This window comes from Sceloporus occidentalis, unplaced genomic scaffold, assembly GCF_023333645.1.
Source record: "Sceloporus occidentalis isolate IW3139 unplaced genomic scaffold, rSceOcc1.0.p SCAF_165, whole genome shotgun sequence".
NCBI classification, from domain to species: Eukaryota; Metazoa; Chordata; class Lepidosauria; order Squamata; family Phrynosomatidae; genus Sceloporus; species Sceloporus occidentalis.
Window position 1 is genome coordinate 413190 of NW_028317145.1, and position 24741 is coordinate 437930.

Genomic DNA, 24741 nt, shown 5'->3' on the forward strand with positions numbered 1-24741 from the left:
GTCTCCCAGCTCTGCCACTGTATAGAACAGTATAGAGTGATGGGAGTTATGATGTACTTTAGAGAATAATTATAATGAAAAAGACATTGGAAATGGTACAGCATAACACCCATCACTCTCACACATTTACCAATCCACACACATACCAATCCACACACATACCAATCCACACATATACCAATCCACACATTCCACACATACCAATCCACACATACCAATCCACAGATTCCACACATACCACACATACCAATCCACAGATTCCACACATGCCAATCCACACATACCAATCCACACATTCCACACATACCAATCCACACAGACACCAATACACACATATACCAATCCACACATTCCACACATATACCAATCCACACATACCAAACCACACATATACCAATCCACAGATTCCACACATAACAATCCACAGATTCCACACATAACAATCCACACATATACCAATCCACAGATTCCACACATACCAATCCACTCTCACTGTCACTCAGTCTTACTGAATGATTTCCTACCTTCTTTTCTACCTCTTTTCTTACAGCAGTCTTTTCTTCTTACAGCAGTCTTCCTCTTCTTCTGTCTTCTTCCTGGTCAGAGGGCACTGTGGGCGCGGCTTCAGTGTTGTGCGCCAGGATCTGACAACAAACCCCGGCGCACAGCAGCAGTTGCCGCGCGGATCGCAAGGGAGCAGTATCGGAGGTCTTTAACAGACCTCCGGCTCCCTTGAGTGATTTTAAGCCGGTTCAAGGGAACCGGCTTAAAATCACTCAAGGGAGCCGGAGGTCTGTTAAAGACCTCCGATACCGCTCTCTTGCGAGCCTGCTCCTCCAGCGGCAGACATTACTGTCCGTCTCTGGAGGGGTGCCGGGTGCCGGCAAGTTGGCACCCCCCTGATGAGCGGCTCCCGGTGCGGACCGCCCCCCCCCGCTAGGTACGCTACTGGCCCCAACATCTCCTCACGTACACCTTTATTGTGTGTAAATATAATTTCCACAGCTATATTAACAATTTAGAATATTTCAGTCATAGTCAAAACAGACCACCACAATTAAGCAGTGATAACATATTTTCCCTGCATAAACAATGACCCCCAATTATAAACATATTAACCGTATAAAGATTTGGCACCAACACATACCAGGTGCCTCCAAATTAACCCATTGACCACGGTAGGGGCATACCAAGACACCACCCAAATTAACCAAATAACCGATGCAAGGGCATACCGAGACACCCCTACACCACCCCAGGTTCTGAGCCACAGGCCAGCTCGAAACCTAACAAACTAACTTGAACTGAGTCAAATTATTAAAACCAAACCAAAACCCACTGTACCAAAACAATTATCACCAACTATCCCTGCCACAGGCACGGATCTTGACTCCCTCAAGCCATCTGATCCCTGCCACACCTAAAAAAAACCCCCAAAAAACAGGGCTTGGGTTAACCCACCTTGAAAACCCAAATTCAGAAAATCCATCTCACATCCGTTAAGTGGACCCCATCATCCCAAAAATAACCAGGCAACAAGGACTCCAGTTCCCAATGCCATATAACTAGACCCCCACATCGCCTAATAAAACTCGCCATGAGCTTATTCACCTTCCCACGACAACGAGCAAGGGCAGTAGCATCCCGTGCATGCCGTCAATTCAACCTCGGGACTGCCTCAGACCATAACACCAAGACTCCCGGAACCAACTCCGGCAACCTCCACACCAACTCACGCTGAGGAGCCACACCTAAATCATTTCCCCCAGCATGAAATAAAACAATGTCCATCAATCACTCCTCCTGTAAGAGCCGCCACAGTTCAGCACAAACATCATTCCATCCCACACCCCGAAAACCAGACCACCGCAAAAATAGACGATCCTCAGGAAAGCCCAGCTGCTTCCCTGTCGCACGAACTGCGGCTCTTCGACCAGTCCAGAACACCTAGGAATGTTACATACGACCGAAACCTGACTCCCAACGACACAATTTCTTGACCAGATCGTCCCCAAAACCCAAACGGGCTGCCTCTGTAGCAGCTCCGCCACCACCCGCACGACTACAGCTCACCAACTCCCCAACCAAAAGTAACATATCCAACTGTTCTGCTACAGACACCACCGAACCAACACATGAGACCAACTGATCCCATTCCTTCCAGACCTTACTGTCACGGTGCTGGCTAGTCCGACCGACTATCTTCACTGACTTGTGCTCCCTTAGCCTGGGACAACACACTTTCCTCTGTTCCCCAGTCACTAGCCGAGACTCAGTGTAGGGTAAAACCAAATGAAGACAGATTTATTTTAGACACACAGAGCTGGATATATCCAGCAAAACACACATTTACATAAAAGAAGATATTGGGACACAAACCACCCCCTTAATCTGCCTCCCAGAGACAACAGGGGCAGTAACTGGATTAACAATACAATGGGGGGGGGGGACTGATTTATAAAAGATAATGCACCATGGGGTGGAGGGGTCTGATATTAAATTAAAACAATGGCCGTCACTCCCTGGTGGCAGATCCTGGCTGTCTGCCGGAGATAATCCCCTCAACCAGTGATGGGATGATATACTGCTGGGGGTAGCCACAGAAGCCTTTACAAACCCAGGGCCCATAGTCAATAGGGAGGAGGCTGGCAGTCAGGCCTCTCCAGTGGCCCCAGTGATGGAGGGTTCCGTCACACTTACCATATGCAGACGCCAACAATGTCCTCACGCCACCTGCGAGAAACTAGTCCCTAGCTGCCACATCTCTTCCAGGCAAACATGACCCGTGCCCCCGGCACCACCTCCCAGAACCGATCCCACTGAAAACGTTAAGAGTCCTATAGAGCAGCACAAATTTCCCTAACAACGGAAGCATCCGTAAAAAGTTCCTCTGCGGACACTGGTTCCCTGCGAAAACACACTTTCACATTAAAATGCCCAAACTTCCAGGTCAGCTTTCATAGCTGATGAAACCCATATAAAATGATGTGCAATCTTCACACCTGCAGTTGCCCTGGATAAACGCCGACTAAAAATTCTGCCCATAGGTATCGCCCGACAAGCGAAATTCAAACGACCAAAGATTGCAACCGCTGCAACCTTACGAGCACCGCAAAAATCATGAACCACCTCCCGCAGTGCCAATAACTTGTCCTGCGGAAGCCTACATTTACCTGCCACTGAATCGATCTCCAAACCTAAATAAAAAACTTAAACACGTGGTGGGACCTTCAGTTTTATCTGCAGCCAGCAGCACACCAAACAACCCTTTCATCCATTCCAGCATTCTCCAGACCCATGAGGACCCACACACAAAAAATCATCCAGATAGTTTATGGTGCACTGACTCCCAGATTCCACCTTGACCACCCACTTAATAAATGAACTAAACTTCTCAAAATAAGAACAAGAGATAGAACAACCCATGGGTAAACATAAATGAACAAAATACTGTCCCTCAAAACAACAACCAAGTAAATTATGACAATCGGGATGAATTGGCAACAAACAAAAAGCCGATTCAATATTCGCCTTAGCCATTAGCGCCAACTCGACAGCCTGGCCGAATGATGCATACGATGTCAATCGTCATTGGCCGATAAACCCCACTGATTTTTTTTGTATTTAAGTTTATTATACAAAACTGATTATGATAAAACAGACATCAACCTGTTTTAGCAGGAATACATAGATCGGTAATATTGGTACAGATAGTCGATAAGCAGTACTGCGACGCAGCGCAGGGCAATACACGTTACAGTATGACTTCAGTTTACTGAAAGCTCAGTAGAAGCAGTGTACAATTACATTCCCAGACATGGCACATATGGCTAGCACTTTAGTGGAACATAACATGGGGAAATGGGGGGGAAAGGGGGCCGAGGAGAATGGGGCTAGTCTTCAGCCTCTAGACTGTCCTTGAGAGAGTAGTATCTCAGCAGGCTGTGGATAAGCCTGCGGCAGTCACGGACTGTGACCTGCTCCCTCCTCAGCACCAGGCGGTTCCTGGCAAACCATAGAGCGTCCTTTACACAGCACATGAGACGCCAAGCATCTTCAATGGCGCTCTCCGTGTGTGTTCCTGGAAACAGTCCGTAAAATACCGAATGGTAGGACAGGTACATTATCTCGATAGAGTCCTTGAGATCCAGCTCCAGGGCTCTGAACAAAGCCTGTGCAAACGGGCACTGCCAGAACAAGTGAAGGGAAGTCTCCTCCTCCACAATGCACTGTGGTCAGTGTCTATATCTGCACAGCCCCCTGGCATGCATAAATATTAACTTGCATAAATGTCCTTAGGGGGAGGCCTCCCTGAATGGCCATCCATGCAATGTCTTTATGCCTGTTGGTTAGCCTGCTCGACAACACGTTAGCCCAGACAGTCTTGGCTGTGGCGTCGGGGAGCCCTGGCCTTTCACTACGTCTCTGAGAGTCCTGCGCACGCAGTTGCACACAAAGAAGGTCCTCAGCATGGTAGGGATGTCAGGCACTCCTTTGCCTCCCTTGCCGGGTTCCTTGTACATCACTGCACGCTTTACTCTGTCCATTTTGGAGCCCCAGATGAAGTGGAAAACTGCTCGGTTGATGGCTCGGTGAATGGTGACCAGCAAGGGCCAGGCCTGAGCCACGTACTGCAGCACGGGAAGAATCTCTTTGCGCAGCACCAGCACTTTCCCTTCGATGGTAAGGTCTCTGAGGCTCCACAGCCCAAATTTCTGCTTTACTTTGTTGAGTCTCTCCTCCCAGCTTTTCAGGGCCGCGCCGTCTCTGCCGAACCAGACTCCCAGGATCTTTAGGAAGTCGGTTTTGACGGGAAACAGGATCGGCTCAGAAGTCAGGTCCCACTGCCCGAACAGCATGGTCTCCGACTTCCCGCAGTTGACCTTTGCGCCTGAAGCTCGGCTGAAGTCCTCGCACGTCTGGACGAGCGCTCTCACCGACCAGCGATCCGCGCAGAAGATGGTCACGTCGTCCATGTAGAGCGAGCACTTTATCTCCTTCTTGTGTCTGCCCGGCGCGGTGATCCCTCTGATCTCTGGATTCCATCTGATGCACTCGGCGAAGAGCTCTATACAACAGACAAAAAGAAGAGGTGAGAGAGGGCACCCTTGTCTGACCCCAGAGAGGACAGGGAAGGGGTCAATCTTCCAGCCGTTCACCAGCACCGAGCTGCGGATATCAAGGTACATCAGGTTAGCGTAAGAACAGAACATCTCCCCCAGCCCAAACCTCCGCAGTACCTGACCCATAAAACCATGAGACAGTCGATCAAATGCCTTCTCTAGGGTGACCAGAGCGGCACGGACGTTGCGGTCCTTGATGTAGTAAATCGTGTCCCTGATGAGGGCCAGGCTGTCCGCGATTCGGCGTCCTGGGATGCCGCAGGTCTGGTCGGGGTGGCTGATCTGCCCGGTGACTTTCTTCAACCTGGTGGCTAGTACCTTGGCGAGGATCTTGTGGTCCACGTTCAGGAGAGAGATGGGACGCCAATTTTTCAGGTCGCATCTCTCCCCCTTCCGCTTATACAGGATCGTGATCATTCCCTCTCTCAGCGTGGGAGGCATCCTGTCCTCCACCACCATCTCCTCGTACAGGTCGAGGAGGTCCGGGCCGATGAGGTCCCACAGCGTTGTGTACAACTCGGCTGGGAGACCGTCACTGCCCAGCGTCCTGCCCTTCCTGAAGGATTTGGCGGCAGAGTGCAGCTCCTCCAGCGTCAAGGGGGCGTCCATGGCTGCACGACCTGCGGGATCAATGGTGTTAGTGATACCTGACAGGAACCGTTCAGCAGCCTCCGGGTCTGTGTCTTTGGGGGAGTAGAGATCCCGGTAGTAGTCGACCACCACTTTCTGGACCTCCTCCTTCCCCTGCCGTACCACGCCTTCGCTGTCTCTCATTTCCGTCAGGGGCGTGTGGGCGGAGTGGAGCTTCCTGAAAAAGAAAGAGTTACATTTCTCACCCTTCTCCAGGTTCTCCACCTTGGAACGGAAAACGATTTGCTTGGATTCCTCCTCAAAGTGCCTTTTCAGGCCCTCCTTGGTCTCCTCCAGCTCCTCGTCCACATCCCATCCGCACTGTTGGAGGTCAACAGGGCCTCAGGCAAGACACTTGATCTTAGCCAAAAGGCCGAGAAGCGATAACCCGAACAGGGTGCCGGGCCCAGCCTGGGCATGCCACCCTCGCTCCGCACAGTCGCAGCGAGCTGCCACGTGCGCCGGGGCCCTGGGCCTTCCGCCCGCTGCACACCCACCACCCCCAGGGCACTCCCTCTGTGGATTCCCGCGCCGGACTGCAGCCCTGCGCCGGCAACCACAGCTGGAAAGGATGGCCTGCACCACCCCTGCGTCCAAGCCGAGCAACACTGGCTCGCACACTCTCCTCTCTCTCTTTCTTTCCTTCCCTCCGTCCGTCCGTCCGTCCGTCTCTCTCAACGAGGCCCGCCGGGATCGAGGCGGCGCGGCCTGAAACATTTGCATGGGTCCGCCCCCACGGGGAGGGGGGGGGGTCGGGGGCCCCCCTTCCCACCTCCGCCTCCCGCTCAACGAGATCAGCTGCTGCAGCTCCGTCCCGCTGATTGACTCGTCCCACCTAAGCACCTGACAGACGTAGCAGGCCTTACTCTAATCTCATCTCATCTAATCCTCTTAACCGCTGCCTGCCGGCTGCTGCTGTGACAAACACTCACTCTCGTCCTCGTCAGCCACCCAGCGCAGTGCTGCTCACTGGCCGAAAACCACCATCAGAGGGAGACACAAACCAAGGCATGCAACCGTCAGCTGGCCATGCTACCTTCAAGCAACCAAACACACTAGCACTTTAATTCTTCAATGCACCCTCAACCAGCATGTGCCTTCATGACCAAGGCCAGCCACACACATGGCATGGCACGGCATGAGGCCACACGACAGGACATCACAGTTACATTACGTTATAATAGACATTACCGCAGCACAGTTCAGTTACATTACGTTACATGTCACGACCAAGACGCCGCGCACGCACACGTGCACGCAGGCAGGCACTCACTCGCCTGCAAAAGCAACGAGCTGGGAGGAAAGAAAAGTAGGCAAGCAACCAACCAACCAACTGACCGACCCTGGACTGCTGCCGCTGCTCCCCAGGTCGCTCGGTCCTTCCTCGGCTCGTTGCTCTGCTCGGCTTTGCTTTGCTTGGCTGGGTTCTGCTTTTGGTCAGAAATAAGAGAGGTGCACCGGTCCTGGAGGTACTGCAATACCAGGTCAATGCGTGGAGTGGACAGAGCAAGCTCTTCTTCCATTTCCCTGTTCTAAAAATCCATTTAATATATGGTCCCCAGATAGGGGACGTATCAGATATTAAACTGTTAAGAACAATTTTTTTTTTTTTTTTTATATATATCACTCAGTTCGAAGCACATTCCTTCAATACCTTACAGGAACAAGCTCCCCTCGAACATCCTCGTGACAAAATCCGAATTACTCCACTAAAAAAAACAAAAACTCAAAAAAAAGGCCAATCCTTCAAAAAAACACGTTACATCCTTTTATACCATTCCTTCCATTTTTTAGTCTTCCAAATCCCTTCTGCATCCACCTCCCCCCTGAAGGTCTGATCCCTCAGAAAAAAAAATAGAGACGGCCACGAATCATACATACCCCTCCATGAACATCAATTGCAACTTTCCTAAACACATACAAATTTCTCACATCCCATAACACTTCTTTCACACAACTAACAATCATCCAAAATCCTAAGCGTTCCATAATTTCCAAATCTCTTAGTTCCTTTAAAACCATCTCCATATCTCTCCATTGTAACATCGACCTTTGTTGTAAACCATACATTCTAATGCATTTCCCAATCCTTTGGTAAAACCACGGACACTCAAAACACACAGGCTTCCTTCTATCCAACACACACAAACCAAATTTCCTTAATTCATTTCCAGCCATAAATCTCGTCATACAACCACCCACTGTATCTTTCATACTCATCCTCACACAAAATTCAACATACTTAAGCAATAATTCTTTCTCGACATCTGGCATATTCATACCACCATTAATCCTTTTTTTAACAACAATAGTCCTCCTTAATTTTTCCATCCGTGTATGCCAGAAAAACAAAAATAAACATCTAATAATTTTCCTAATATTACGATCACTCACCAGAAATACTACATTTTAGAACAAAAAAATAGGAATAATCACGGATTTAACTATCAATACACGCCCAGTTCTGGACGACCAAAAACCAATTTTTTGTTTTACCTTATTTACTGCACTCTCCCAACTCTCCCTACCATCTAATCTTTCATCAAAATCAACACCCAACACTTTAATTGCTTCTTTTGGAACTGGTCACCCACTTAATTCCAACTCATTCCAAGAACCAAAAACCTTACAGGCACACTTCTGCCAGTTTACTCGAAAACCACCAACATTACAAAAATATTCAACCAAAAACCTAACACGACGTAAACCTGCCTAAGTTCTACAGACAATAGTAACATCATCCATGTACCCAAGTACTTTTACACTACGTCCATCACTACCTGGAACTTCTACTCCTCTCACAACCTTGTCTCTACGTATCATATGGAACAAAGGTTCTATCACACAAATAAATAGAATCACAGAGAGAGGACACCTTTGTCTCACTCCAGATCTAATCCTTATCTTATCTGTTAAGTGACCGTTTACTACAACTCTACTATTTATATCTTTATACAAACAGCTTAACCAGCCGAGCATACAAGCTGGTATTCCACATTTCTCCAAAACCCGAAACAAAAAGCCATGTGCTACTGTCATAAGATTTTTCAAAATCATTTGTAACCTGTCACGGACTGGGTCCAAACAGATGACTGAAAGGACCCAGCGCGCCCGAGGATTGTATGCAGGAGTCACAGTGCAGTAGTGGAGTTTGGACAGGGCTTGGTTGCAGGGTGACCACACTCACCCAGGTGTTGAGCACCTAGGGTTGTGCAGCCAAACACCAGCGCCCTGATATGGCAGCGGATGAAGTCCAGAATGAAGTGAAGATATATCCTGCAGGCACCCTGGAGCAGGCATGAAGCATATCATTAGAATCACGTGCAGGATGCTGCAGGCTGGGAGTATGGAAGCTAAGCAAAGGGTAAGCAGAAACATAACAAGCAAGGGACAGGGAGAACAGGCACGAAACATAACCAGAAAAAACATACATGTTACAGGGCACTACAGTGAACCAGACAAGGAATAAACATTACTAGACAAGATATACATGATACAGGGCACAACAAAGGACAGGGAACAAGGCAAGGAACACAGGGGAAGGAGTGAGGAGCCGGAATCCTCGGACGCTTCTCCTTTAAGCAAGGATAGGACATATTAACTAGGACAAAGGGAGAGGAGAGAGGAACCAGAATTCTCAGATGATACAAGGAAGAAGGGCTAAGGTACATAGGAGACAAACAAACATGAATACAGAAACTAGCCTAAGACTGTTTGATAACAATTGGAGATTCCATCACATGATATGGCCATAGTATGCTTAGCCCACCACTACGCCAAAGTACTCCAATGACGGTGGGTCCTAACGCTAATCCCTGCTGACAGTGGTACGAAACAAACCAAACATGTAAACCAAACACATAGCACTGAGACATACCTTAGACTGAAGACTGAGACAAACAGAACACACAGGTGGGGCACACCTTATAAAGGAAACAGAGCTGAAGCAAAGAGCTGAAGCAGAAGCAAGGAATGGAAGATCAGAGCAGAGCAAAAGGAAATCCAGGAATGGATCGAAGAAAAACAGGGAAACTTGACCTTAGTATCGTCAACTTCGGCCCCATTCCCCAAATAAGACACATAGACAATGTATGTAATTAAAATTGCTTTATTGTTCGATTTTGGATAAATTTGGCCACGGTCAAAATCCCGGTATTATCCCCAACCGTGACACTCATTATCATATTTCTTAAACGTTATAAACCACAAATTCTTGGCTACAAGCCAACCATATAACACCGTATATCTATAGGGCTGGTAAGGGCGTAACAAACCACGTCACCTGTAGAGGCTGCCGGCGTCCAAAGCCCAGCAACCACACGTCACCCAACGTATCACCTGAGCAAGGCGCCCAGGGAGTGTTCTGCACTTCCGCCCTGAGGCATGTGCACCACGAGTACAACCATACCTTAGATAGTTGTCTCAAGCACCGAACCAGCCAACCACATATTAACAATGACCAAAATGTAAACACCAACCGCCACAGCCTGTAACGTGCGACCCCTTGCACCGTTACTGGCCCCCCAAAACCTCCAAGGCCCGCTCTATCCCTGACTGAATAGCCAGATTCCATAAATCTAAACCCACCTCCGATAAGTGGACGCCATCACAACGAAAGAGACCCGACAAATCGCCCTCCAAATCAACATGCCTCACCACGAGACCCCCTTGAAAAACAACAAAACGTGAGATAGTCTTATTAACTTGCCGCCTGGCCCTCTCGATTCCCTCCCGGGAATTGGCACCCCTCCAAACCTTCCTCGTGACAATGTGAGACCACACAAAAATCGTACGCGGGTAGGCGGCCCAAAATTGCCGAAGATCGGCCTTAATATTACACACCAATTCACGCAGCGGCACATAACACAGATCATTTCCCCCAACATGCAAAACTACGATATGGGGCACACCATGCACTTGAACGTGCCGAGACAATTCCCGGGAAACCCTATCCCAGCGCATACCTCTGAATCCGAGCCATCTGATAGCAACCGTATCTCTATCGAAACCCAGCTGCCGCCCAGAAGGCCGAACCGACGCCCGTCTGGCCGCCCAATACACATACGAGTGCCCCAAAATCCACACTTCCCGGCGGACGGAGTCTGTAAAAGAGAAAAACAAACAACATAGCACAGCACAAACAAACCGCCGCAAAACCGACAGAAACAATTAGACTTGTGCATTCGTCTTCGGGCGAACATGAAAACGAGCACGAAGAGGCCGTTTTTTTGTTCGTTCCGAAGGAACGTAGAACAGAATACAGTGCCGGCAAACCGTAGGCGAAGACGAAGACTCACAATCACGAAGATTCGAAGATTCTTCGTGATCGTCTTCGTTTTTGCCGCGCAACCGCCAAAATTTCAAACAGGAGTGAGCTGATCCTCGTCTGTCCAATCAGCTCACTCTTGTGACGTAACGCTAAGGGTCTCGTCCAATGCCTGTGCTGCTGTTTTTTGAATTCTGAAGGCGCCTTTATAAGACCAGAGCTTGCCTGAGAGATCCATTCATTTTTCGCTGTGACTGCTTTGGCAACACTGCTGTGCTGCATCCGAGCGTTACAGAGAGAGATTGTTCTGTTCTGTGTGAGACTGGTAAGCCTTAGCCTGCCATTTCTCACTGTGTACTTCATCCTCACTTCAGTGCTACTTAATTAATATATTTAATAATAATAATTTGATTAATTTAATTTTTTTAAAATTAATTTGTCATCAACTTTAGTGTAAGTGCTGTTGAGTTGACAGTGCACCCAGTGCCTCAGTGGCACTGGGGTGCCCTTGCCCTGGGCTGGCACTAGTGCCTATTGCCTGTCCTGCTTAAATAAATTAAATAGAATTTATAAATTACAATTTAATAGAATCTATAATTTAATAGTTCATTATAATATTATATATATATATATATTTGTCAGTCATATATATATATACTATAGTATACTAGTGTAGAGTGTACTGTAGACATTCATCTACTAGTGTCTAATTTAAAATCAGTAATATTAATTAATATAATTAATAATTGAATTCATTATAAAATTATATATATATTTGTCAGTTATAGTTAGTAATAGTATACTAGTGTAGAGTGTACTGTAGACATTCAGAACATCTACTAGTGTCTAATCTAAAATCAGTAATATCAATAATTCTCTAATTCTTTCTTATCTTAATAGTTAATTAAATTAGCTATAAATAAAAGTAATAATATTAATTAATTACTACTAGCGTATAGTTCAGCTAATCTTATTAGTACTGGTGCTGCAGCTCTATAGTTTGTGCTTTGTTTTAGCAACAGTAAGAGACCAAGTCAATTTTTCTTAATTAATCTTTCATTTTATTTCATTTGTTTTGCTCACCTCAGTCCATCAGTGAAGTGAACTTGTTGGGCTAGTGAGTGCAGCCGCATAAGTGCTGTGTTTTTTTTTGATCAGCAAGCAGTGACGTTAACTGTTTTGCAAAGATTTTCTCATTTATTTTACATTTTATTTCAATTTTATTAAAAGTACCCTTAGTGTTTTGCTCACCTCAGTCCATCAGTGAAGTGAACTTGTTGGGCTAGTGAGTGCAGCAAGCAGTGAAGATAACTGTTTTGCTGTGACATTTTATTTTATTTCTAATTCTTTTCAAGAAAAATTGACTGTGACGAGCTGTACTAAGCAAAGCTTCAAGCTACTAGCTGTAGTACTAAAATAATTCTAATCTTCTTTAATCTTAATCTATAATATATTATAAATAATAATATTCTAATTCATAATCTATAATATAAGTAATTCTAATTCTAAATTCTAATTCATAATCTATATTCTTCTATCTATAATACATAATATATAAGTAAATTAGTTCTAATCTATTAATATTATATAACTTAATATTAATTAATAAATCATATACTGAATCTGATTTAACCTCACTTTAGCTTAGTGGGTTTGAGAGCGTCTGCCTAGAGGTAGACTTATAGTAAGGAAATATAGCTTTAGGCTAGCATAGTGGTAGGCTAAGCTCTTAGGCCCGTGTAAATTCAAATTAAAAATAAAATACTGCTAGTTATTAAATAGTTAATCTTGAGTTAATAATTTCAATAACTTTAGGATTTTGGCAGATTGCACACAGCACAGTGCAGTAGTGCATAGTTTTACTTTTTAAGCAGTAGCACTGAAGAGAACTTCCTCTAATTTTTTTGTCTTTAATTCGTTTTTCCTTTTTTTTATTTTTATTTTTTTATTTTTTTTTTTATAGTTTTTTAAACACTACACTACACTACACTACACTACACTACACACACAACACAAAATTTGAAATGGATCCTCCTTTTGGGACTAAGGAGGGACAAGCTCCATCTACCACCACCACCACCACCACCAGCACCACCACCAGCACCACCACCAGCTCTAAGATGCAGCCTTTGCGTCAGTCTAGTCGGCCAAGTAGGCCAAGCTCTCGCTTATCATTTGGGGAAGCATTGCTTGAAGGATCATCAAGTAAAGGAAAGGCACCAAAAGCAGGCAGTAGTAGTGCGGCTAGGCCCACAAGCTCTATGGTTTTTTACGGAAAGCCTAAAGCACCAGAAGCACGTTCAAAGTTAAAGGGTAGCACAAGTAGTACCAGCCCAGTGACTAAAAAGAAGTGCCTTTTGCCCCAAGCAGCATCTTCCCCATCCACCAGCAGCATGCAAGGTACCAAGCAGAGCCAAATTAGCAGCAAGACTCAGAGGGGTCCCAAACCAAAGCGATCTCATTCCTTTGTAGGGAAAACCACCACCACCACCACCCCCGCCTCTACCACCACTAGTGCTGCGCCTACTGTTCCCACTGGTACCGCCACGCCATGTCCTCCTAGTACCTCTAGCAAGCCACCAAGTCCTTACAAAATTTTTGTAAAGACAGTTAGAGAGAGGGCTACACATAGTGGAACTCCACCTAGCGAGGTAGCAGAGGAGCCTGAGACTGAGAGGCCAAGTGCAGAGTCTATTCTTCCTGCTCGCACTACTACTAGTCACGAGTCTCACGACGATATCAGTCTTAGCTCCAGCCTAGCAGGAATTCCATTCGATCTGGCTAATGAAGAGCTAGACTATGAGCCAGAGGAAGTAGAGGAGATGAGTGGTCAGGAATCAGATTCCTCAGGGAGCAGTGTCCAAATGACTAGTGCACAATTTTCCCCTGAGCCTCCACCTTCTCCGCTACGATCATCACCATCACCACCACCAGCAGCAGCAGCAAAACCTAGCAAATCTAAAGCAATTAGCAGTCCCACTATGGCCAGTACTGTTACCACCAGTCCCACCACCACTAGTTCTGCCTCTGTTCATCCACCCCGAGCAGTAAGAGCAGCACCCAAGGCACACTCCAAGGCTATGCGCGCCCCAATTTGGGAGCACTTTGAAAATGTTGAAGAAGGGCGCTATGGAAAGTGCAAACATTGTGGGAAGCTAATAAGCAGAGGGAAAGTGTCTGGCCATTTTACCAGTGCTAGCATGAAGCATCACCTCAGCACTCAACACAACGCTGTGCTATTGGGGAAAGATGCAGAGGTAAAACTTAGTGCAGGCAGCATAGCTGGTGGCCGTGGAAAAACCCCAACAGCTTCTTCTTCTGAGCCAATAGCAGCAGCAGCAGCAGCAGCAACTAGTGCTGGCAGCCAGAGACCAAGGCAGGTTGGAGCACTGCATGCCCAGCCCACCCTGGAAGAATTTGGGGCATTCCACTCCAAGAGAACGATGCCCAAACAGCAGGCCAATAAAGTAACGCGACTTATTGGTCAGTTCATTGCTGTTGGAGGGGCATCCTTCTCCATGATTGAAGGGGAGCCTTTCAAACAATTGATGGCGGCTGTGGCTCCACAATACACAGTTCCGTCACGTTCCACTTTCAGCAGGAACATTGTCCCCTCGCTGTATCGGTCCTGTGTTGCAGCAGTGAAAGAGGAGCTTTCCAAGGCTGCTGGTCAGTGTGTTCATTTCACTACAGATTTGTGGAGTGCACCTAGCGCCCAGCATGCCTTTCTTTCTTTGACAGCACACTGGTGGCAGCCCGGTGTGTCTAAGGAAGTTGCTGCAGCAGGCTACCGATCATTCCTTCTCCATGCAGAAGTGATGGATGAAAAGCACACTTCCCAAAATATTCTGCATGCGATTAGGAAAATGTTTAGCCTTTGGGTGGGAGCAGAGGCGGGCACCAATGTTGAAGTTGGTTTTGTGGTAACTGACGGAGGTGCCAATATGGTGAAAGCGCTGCGAGATGGTCATATTGTTGGTGTGCGCTGTGCAGCCCACATCATCCATCTTGTAGTGAAGGCAGCAATGTCAGAAGGAACTAATGTGGCAGCAGTAGTTCTGTCCCGCTGCAGAAAGATCGCTGGGCACTTTCACCATAGTGTTAAGGCTAGCCAACTTTTGAGGGAAGAGCAAGAGAGGTCAGGTCTTCCCGTACACTGCCTACGTCAGGATGTCAGTACACGGTGGAACTCCACGTTAGACATGCTAGAGAGGATTTTGGAGCAGCAGAGGGCAATCCATAATCTTGCCTCAGAGCACAATATTGGGATTACCTCTCCATTGAATAGGGAGGATTGGACAGTGATCGCCCAGCTAGTGGCAGTCCTTAAACCATTCAGGGATGCCACAGAAAATTTAAGCTCAAACACTGCCAGTCTGGCCCAGGTAATCCCAGTGTTCTCCCATCTAGGCAGCAAGATGGATGTGTTCCTTGGAAACCGTGAGGCTGTTCAAGGTGGCACTCTACATCCTGACGTAGCAGCCATAGTCAGGAAGCTGAAGGATCTGCTAAAAGTACACCTTCGCAAGCGAATGGAAGAGAGTCCCGAAATGATGCTAGCGTGCCTTTGTGATCCAAGAATTAAGGGAAAGCTAGCTTTGAAATTCAATGTTCTCAGTAGCTACCGGGAGCAATTGGTCAACAAGGTGCGTGACTGGCAGCGTAAAATGGGAATGCTGTCCGAGGAGGGTGAGGTGCAGGAGGAGGAAGAGATGATGTGGTCTGCTACCCCTAGCAGCAGCATCAGCAGCAGTGCCACAAGCAGCACAACACAGCTGAGTGGAGCAGCTGCGTTTTGGGAAGAGGCACTTGGCAGTATAGTTGGACCATCTGACAGAGCTAGCAGCAGAAAGGAGAGTAGTGCTGCTGAAATGGTCAAACTTTACCTCTGTGAAGTTCCTTCTGCTCCTAATGTTGATCCTCTTAGCTACTGGGATGAAAAGAAGAGTGTGTGGCCTGCACTCTCATGGGTTGCGCAGCAGCTTCTATCATGTCCGCCAACCACTGTTCAAAGTGAGCGCGTGTTTTCTATGACTGGAAACATACTGAGTCCACAGCGCTCACGCATGGCACCTCATCTGATGGAGCAGATTGCCTTTCTTAAATTCAATCTGCCCAAATTGGGTTACCCAGCTCTTAGCTTGGAAAGTTAAATTTTTTCTCTCTAATGTTTAAGGTAGTTTCTCCCCCTGGTTGCACTTGCTGCGGTGTGGCAATGCCTGCTACCTCCGCTGGTGTAGCCAATTTACGCTAGGGCCTAGTGTCTGAGCTCTGTAAGTCCGCTCCCAAACGCCTAGGACTGACAGTCTTTGGATGCTTTGCCCTGGGGTGAAACAGGTGAGTGGGTCGTCAATTGCCCACTCATTCACCTTTTTCCGTTTCCAACGCTGCTGCTGGTGGTGGTGCCAGTATCTTTTGCCAGTTCGCTTCCTGGCTGAAATCATGCCTCAGATGTCCCTAATGGAAAGGGTAGTTTCTCCCCCCTGGTTGCACTTGCTGCGGTGTGGCAACGCCTGCTACCTCCGCCGGTGTAGCTAGCTTATGCTAGGGCCTTGTGTCTGAGTTCTGTAGGTCTGCTCCCAAACGCCAAGGACTGACAGTGCTTGGATGCTTTGCCCTGGGGTGAAACAGGTGAGCGGGTCGTCAATTGCCCACTCATTCGCCTTTCCCAATTCTGCTGCTGCTGGTGGTGGTGCCAGTGTCTCTCTTCAATGCCAGTTCGCTTCCTGGCTAGTGTCATGCCTCGAATGTCCCTGATGGTAAGGGTAGTTTCTCCCCCCTGGTTGCACTTGTTGCGGTGTGGCAACGCCTGCTACCTCCGCCGGTGTAGCCAGCTTACGCTAGGGCCTTGTGTCTGAGTTCTGGAAGTCCGCTCCCAAACGCCAAGGACTGACAGTTTTTGGATGCTTTGCCCTGGGGTGAAACAGGTGAGCGGGTCGTCAATTGCCCACTCATTCGCCTTTTCCAATGCTGCTGCTGCTGCTGCTGGTGGTGGTGCCAGTGTCTCTTCTCTGCCAGTTCGCTTCCTGGCTAGTGTCATGCCTCAAATGTCCCTTATGGTAAGGGCAGTTTCTCCCCCCTGGTTGCACTTGCTGCGGTGTGGCAACGCCTGCTACCTCCGCCAATGTAGCCAGCTTACGCTAGGGCCTTGTGTCTGAGCTCTGGAAGTCCGCTCCCAAACGCCAAGGACTGACAGTGTTTGGATGCTTTGCTCTGGGGTGAAACAGGTGAGTGGGTCGCCAATTGCCCACTCATTCGCCTTTCCCAATTCTGCTGCTGCTGCTGCTGGTGGTGGTGCCAGTGTCTCTTCGATGCCAGTTCGCTTCCTGGCTAGTGTCATGAATCAAATGTCCCTAATGGTAAGGGCAGTTTCTCCCCCCTGGCTGCCTCTGTCTGCGGTGTGGCAACGCCTGCTACCTCCGCCGGAGTGGCCAGCTTACGCTAGGGCCTTGTGTCTGAGCTCTGGAAGTCTGCTGCCAAACGTTTAAGACTGACAGTGTTTGGGTGCTTTGCCCTGGGGTGAAACAGGTGAGTGGGTCGCCAATTGCCCACTCATTCGCCTTTCCCATTTTTCAATGCTGCTGCTGGTGGTGGTGGTGGTGCCAGCATCTCTTCTCTGCCAGTTCGCTTCCTGGCTAGAGTCATGCCCAAAATGTCCCTAGTGGTAAGGGCAGTTTCTCCCCTCTGGCTGCGTCTGTTTGCGGTGTGGCAACGCCTGCTACCTCCGCCGGAGTGGCCAGCTTACGCTAGGGCCTTGTGTCTGAGCTCTGGAAGTCTGCTGCCAAACGTCTAAGACTGACAGTGTTTGGGTGCTTTGCCCTGGGGTGAAACAGGTGAGCGGGTCGCCAATTGCCCTCTCATTCGCCTTTCCAATTTTTCAATGCTGCTGGTGGTGGTGGTGGTGGTGGTGGTGGTGGTGCCAGCATCTCTTCTCTGCCAGTTCGCTTCCTGGCTAGAGTCATGCCCAAAATGTCCCTAATTGTAAGGGCAGTTTCTCCTCCCTGGCTGCCTCTGTCTGCGGTGTGGCAACGCCTGCTACCTCCGCCGGAGTGGCCAGCTTACGCTAGGGCCTTGTGTCTGAGCTCTGGAAGTCTGCTGCCAAACGTCTAAGACTGACAGTGTTTGGGTGCTTTGCCCTGGGGTGAAACAGGTGAGCGGGTCGCCAATTGCCCTCTCATTCGCCTTTCCAATTTTTCAATGCTGCTGGTGGTGGTGGTGGTGGTGGTGGTGGTGCCAGCATCTCTTCTCTGCCAGTTCGCTTCCTGGCTAGAGTCATGCCCAAAATGTCCCTAATTGTAAGGGCAGTTTCTCCCCCCTGGCTGCCTCTGTCTGCGGTGTGGCAACGCCTGCTACCTCCGCCGGAGTGGCCAGCTTACGCTAGGGCCTTGTGTCTGAGCTCTGGAAGTCTGCTGCCAAACGTCTAAGACTGACAGTGTTTGGGTGCTTTGCCCTGGGGTGAAACAGGTGAGTGGGTCGCCAATTGCCCACTCATTCGCCTTTTCAATGCTGCTGCTGGTGGTGGTGCCAGCATCTCTTCTCTGCCAGTTCGCTTCCTGGCTAGAGTCATGCCCAAAATGTCCCTAATGGTAAGGGCAGTTTCTCCCCCCTGGCTGCCTCTGTTTGCGGTGTGGCAACGCCTGCTACCTCCGCCGGAGTGGCCAGCTTACGCTAGGGCCTTGTGTCTGAGCTCTGGAAGTCTGCTGCCAAACGTCTAAGACTGACAGTGTTTGGGTGCTTTGCCCTGGGGTGAAACAGGTGAGTGGGTCGCCAATTGCCCACTCATTCGCCTTTTCAATGCTGCTGCTGGTGGTGGTGCCAGCATCTCTTCTCTGCCAGTTCGCTTCCTGGCTAGTGTCATGCCTCAAATGTCCCTAATTGTAAGGGCAGTTTCTCCCCCCTGGCTGCCTCTGTCTGCGGTGTGGCAACGCCTGCTACCTCCGCCGGAGTGGCCAGCTTACGCTAGGGCCTTGTGTCTGAGCTCTGGAAGTCTGCTGCCAAACGTCTAAGACTGACAGTGTTTGGGTGCTTTGCCCTGGGGTGAAACAGGTGAGCGGGTCGCCAATTGCCCTCTCATTCGCCTTTCCAATTTTTCAATGCTGCTGGTGGTGGTGGTGGTGGTGGTGGTGCCAGCATCTCTTCTCTGCCAGTTCGCTTCCTGGCTAGAGTCATGCCCAAAATGTCCCTAATTGTAAGGGCAGTTTCTCCCCCCTGGCTGCCTCTGTCTGCGGTGTGGCAACGCCTGCTACCTCCGCCGGAGTGGCCAGCTTACGCTAGGGCCTTGTGTCTGAGCTCTGGAAGTCTGCTGCCAAACGTCTAAGACTGACAGTGTTTGGGTGCTTTGCCCTGGGGTGAAACAGGTGAGTGGGTCGCCAATTGCCCACTCATTCGCCTTTTCAATGCTGCTGCTGGTGGTGGTGCCAGCATCTCTTCTCTGCCAGTTCGCTTCCTGGCTAGTGTCATGCCTCAAATGTCCCTAATTGTAAGGGCAGTTTCTCCCCCCTGGCTGCCTCTGTCTGCGGTGTGGCAACGCCTGCTACCTCCGCCGGAGTGGCCAGCTTACGCTAGGGCCTTGTGTCTGAGCTCTGGAAGTCTGCTGCCAAACGTCTAAGACTGACAGTGTTTGGGTGCTTTGCCCTGGGGTGAAACAGGTGAGCGGGTCGCCAATTGCCCTCTCATTCGCCTTTCCAATTTTTCAATGCTGCTGGTGGTGGTGGTGGTGGTGGTGGTGCCAGCATCTCTTCTCTGCCAGTTCGCTTCCTGGCTAGAGTCATGCCCAAAATGTCCCTAATTGTAAGGGCAGTTTCTCCCCCCTGGCTGCCTCTGTCTGCGGTGTGGCAACGCCTGCTACCTCCGCCGGAGTGGCCAGCTTACGCTAGGGCCTTGTGTCTGAGCTCTGGAAGTCTGCTGCCAAACGTCTAAGACTGACAGTGTTTGGGTGCTTTGCCCTGGGGTGAAACAGGTGAGTGGGTCGCCAATTGCCCACTCATTCGCCTTTTCAATGCTGCTGCTGGTGGTGGTGCCAGCATCTCTTCTCTGCCAGTTCGCTTCCTGGCTAGTGTCATGCCTCAAATGTCCCTAATTGTAAGGGCAGTTTCTCCCCCCTGGCTGCCTCTGTCTGCGGTGTGGCAACGCCTGCTACCTCCGCCGGAGTGGCCAGCTTACGCTAGGGCCTTGTGTCTGAGCTCTGGAAGTCTGCTGCCAAACGTCTAAGACTGACAGTGTTTGGGTGCTTTGCCCTGGGGTGAAACAGGTGAGCGGGTCGCCAATTGCCCTCTCATTCGCCTTTCCAATTTTTCAATGCTGCTGGTGGTGGTGGTGGTGGTGGTGGTGCCAGCATCTCTTCTCTGCCAGTTCGCTTCCTGGCTAGAGTCATGCCCAAAATGTCCCTAATTGTAAGGGCAGTTTCTCCCCCCTGGCTGCCTCTGTCTGCGGTGTGGCAACGCCTGCTACCTCCGCCGGAGTGGCCAGCTTACGCTAGGGCCTTGTGTCTGAGCTCTGGAAGTCTGCTGCCAAACGTCTAAGACTGACAGTGTTTGGGTGCTTTGCCCTGGGGTGAAACAGGTGAGTGGGTCGCCAATTGCCCACTCATTCGCCTTTTCAATGCTGCTGCTGGTGGTGGTGCCAGCATCTCTTCTCTGCCAGTTCGCTTCCTGGCTAGAGTCATGCCCAAAATGTCCCTAATGGTAAGGGCAGTTTCTCCCCCCTGGCTGCCTCTGTTTGCGGTGTGGCAACGCCTGCTACCTCCGCCGGAGTGGCCAGCTTACGCTAGGGCCTTGTGTCTGAGCTCTGGAAGTCTGCTGCCAAACGTCTAAGACTGACAGTGTTTGGGTGCTTTGCCCTGGGGTGAAACAGGTGAGCGGGTCGCCAATTGCCCACTCATTTGCCTTTCCCATTTCCTTTTCCATTTCATTATTTTCCTTCTGATACACAACCAACCAAACATAACACACACAATAACACATATAACACATATAACACACAGTGACATCACACATAACACACATACACACACACTTACAATGCACAAAACACAAGGACCTTTTCCTTGTTATTTGCCCTGGCCTTCACTCACTAATAGCATTACATTAACACTATAACTCACACTTCACCCTATAACATTTTTCCATCCACATACCTGCCAACAGACCCAACTTTTTCAGGGACAGTCCTGCTTTTTTCCAGTCCTGTCCCATCTAATTTAGCTAAACTAGGTATGCAAAATGCAAATACACATAGGTAGTTATAGCTCGGTAGGTAACGCTACTATAAACATTTAATAAATATAATCAAGTACTAAATAATAAATCTAACTTTAAAATACATTTAAATAAACCCCTATTTTTTTTTAAAAAAAAACATTAAAATTTAATTATTATTATTTAGACATAATCCATCTTTAACCAAACCAGTGCACTGCTACTAATCTTAAACATAACCGTACATTAACCCTAAGCTATTTTTTAGTTCTTGTCCAACATTTTTCCATCAGCATACCTGCCAACACACCCAAGATTTTGGTGGACAGTCCTGCTATTTTCCAGTCCTGTCCAATAAGTAAGTTGGGTTGTTGCAAAGTATGCCATTGTAAATAGGTAGCAAATGTTAGGCATGTAAAGTGGTCCAAAATCAATTTAAAAATGTAAAATATTCCCTATTCTTTTATTAAACATCTATGGACAGTACACCTCGGTATGTGTGTGCAACTCTATTGGTCGTTTCGGCAGGGGGCTCGCCTGCCATCAACGAATGAAGTGCATTCTGCAGTTCTGCAATTCACTCGTTGATGCCAGACCAGCCCCCTGCCGAAACGACCAATAGAGCTGCACACACGTACCTTCACGGCAGCTGCTGCTGCTGTGATGTGTTATTAACCCCGTATTAACCCCTGCTAGGCAACCAGGAGGAAAACGAAGATTAAACGAGCACGAAGAATGTCCGCGAATATTCGCCCGAAGAGAAGACAGGAACGGGCGAATATTCGCGGAATACGAAGATTTTTTTTTCCCCGAAGACGAGCACGAAGACGAACACGAAGAGCCCCCTGGTGCCCAAGTCTAGAAACAATTATAAAAGCAAATGAGGGCGAATGTAGGACCTAAACCTAGTGGATTCCCACCGGCCTATTCTCTTAATTAAGTCCCTACTCAACCCCCACCTCGAAGCCTCGGTGGCCGCACCTATGCGAAAGGAGTGCGTGCCAAATTCAGCCTCAGCCAGACCCAACGTACGCAAAACATGCTTAAAAACCGAATGAAATTGGAAACGGGACAGCGCGGAACCGTCCGCATGTACCAAAAAAGAAGACGGGCCATCCGGCCTCACAGCCCCATAGGCACGCAAACCGGCAACCGGACAAACCGGGCTGCCTGGACACTCCACGAGCTCCACATACAGCCCCTTACCACCCTGATCAGTCTTGGAACGCCTAATCAGAATACTAACCGTATTGCCACGGCAAACCACATCCGCAGCCTGAATCCCACCCTGAACGGACTTTGAGGGGCTCACTAATTCCCCAATCCGAAATGCACCGAAAAAGGCCAATGAAAATGCACAACGAAAGAGCAAAACTTCAAACGACGATGAACAAACACCTTGCAGCTTGCCCACGAGACCCACCAACATCCCATACGACACGGGACGCCTGGAATCCGCCACCTTGGGGCCCTTTTTAAACCCTTTAACCGCCAGTCGCACCGAAAAAACTTTAGTCACATCAGGAACACCTTTCTCCTTAAAGACAAAAGCCAGGGCCGCCATACGGCGATCCAAACCTGACACGGATACTTTTTTGCTAAACAAGTACCCAATAAACCACGATAATACCTCAGCCCTGTCCACCTCCCCGTCAGCTTCCTTTGCGATCCGCTCAAAGCACTCCCACTCCTGCCATGTTCTGTCATAAAAGGCCCGCGTGGAAGGAACCAGCGACCGCGATCGAAGCTGTTCAGCCATCACTCTGCCAGCGTCCACATCCAATCTGGAAACCGACAGCCTTCGCGGGCAGCCTGAAGCGCCAGCCGGAAAAACCTGTCCCACTGTGAACGAGACAAGGAATCAGCAGTTATCAACCCCCGGCACGTGAATAGCCCGAAAACATATATTCAGCTGAAGGCAACGTAACACTAACCAACGCAATAGCTTCAAAACCGGCAAAGAAGAAGAGGCGATATTATTCACAGCATGAACAACGGATAAATTATCGCACCAAAACCTAACATGTTTGTTGGCCAAGTGGTCCCCCCACAGCTCCAAGGACACCAAGATTGGAAAGAGTTCTAAAAACGTCAGGTTCCTAGTCAAACCTCTAGATTCCCAACCCGTAGGCCAATGCCGAGCACACCAAGAACCCTTAAAATAAGCGCCAAAACCCAAGGAACCCGAGGCATCGGTCCACAGTTCCAATTCCGAACTGGAAACCGGAGGCGCAAGCCACAATGAACAACCGTTATATTCGCAAAGAAAAGTATCCCAAACTTTCAGATCCTCCTTCAAAGCCACGGTAAGCCTAATAAAATGATGGGGGGCCTTAACCCCGGCTGTAGCCAAGGACAGCCGTCGTAAGAAAACCCTCCCCATGGGCATGATCCGGCACGCGAAATTAAGTTTGCCAATCAATGACTGTAATTGCTTCAAGGTAACCTTAGAAACCTGCAGAAAACTTGCAACCGTCCCGTCCCATTTGCACCCCAGCAAATGGAAACACTCCGGATGTACCGGCAACAACCGGAAAGCCGCCTCCACATCAGTCTTGGCCATCAATGCCCCTCGTCCAAAAGAACGCACCCACTCTACAGCCCGGTCAAAGGAAGTATACGACACCGTACTCAAATCTGGGTCAATTCCATCATTGACCGATTGCCCTTTCGGGTAAGACAGATGGTGGATGAGCCGGAATTTACCCGGCTCCTTCTTGGGAACAACCCCCAAAGGGGATAAACGTAAATTAGGCAAAGGACAAGACAGGAAAGGGCCTTCCATCCTCCCCAAAGCCACTTCCTTACTCAATTTATCGGACACAACATTAGGAAAGGACAAGGCGGAGCGTAAATTCCGAACAACAGTAGTAACTGCGCATTCCTTAAAAGGAATCCGAAAACCGTCCCTGAACCCACAAAGTAACAAAGCAGCCGCCTCTTGATCAGGATAGTTAGTCAGCCACGGTACCATCCTCTCTACCAGTACCGGAGTCACCCCCTTTTGCTCCAGCCGCCCCTTTAACCTTCTTTTGCTTCTTAAAGCACTTGGAGAAGGGGTGGGACCCATTGCATCCCGAGCACTCGTGCTTGAATCTGCACAAGGACCCCCATTTACACAACCCCTCATTATATTTCCAGCAATAGCCCTTTTGCATGCCGGCCGATGAGCCAGAACTGGAATTGTCACCGGCCGCTGCTGGAAAGGGCTGGGATTGACTGCGGCCAGGTGTCATAACCCTAAGCCACAAAGAAATATCCTTATGATCCCATCGCAAACCCTTCTGAAAAGCCATCCTTTGTCGAAATTGCTCATCATAGCGGAGCCAAGACTGACCCCCATAAACCCGGTAAGCTTCCCCAATACTATCCATGTAACCAAATAGACCGCTACAGTGCTCAGGATTCTTCTGCCCGATTACACTGGCTAAAATGGCAAAAGCCTGAAGCCAATTTGAAAAGGTTCTTGGAATTAAACGATAACGCCTTTTTTCCTCCTCCTCCTTCTTAACCTCTTCACCTTTCT

General features: G+C 48.9%; 1 pseudogene; it reads right to left on the bottom strand.

Annotated features, from left to right (window-relative positions):
• Positions 1 to 7200: 7200 nt before the first annotated feature.
• On the bottom strand, positions 7201 to 7377 carry LOC149279453 (U2 spliceosomal RNA; annotated as a pseudogene).
• Between the last annotated feature and the right edge of the window lie 17364 nt (positions 7378 to 24741).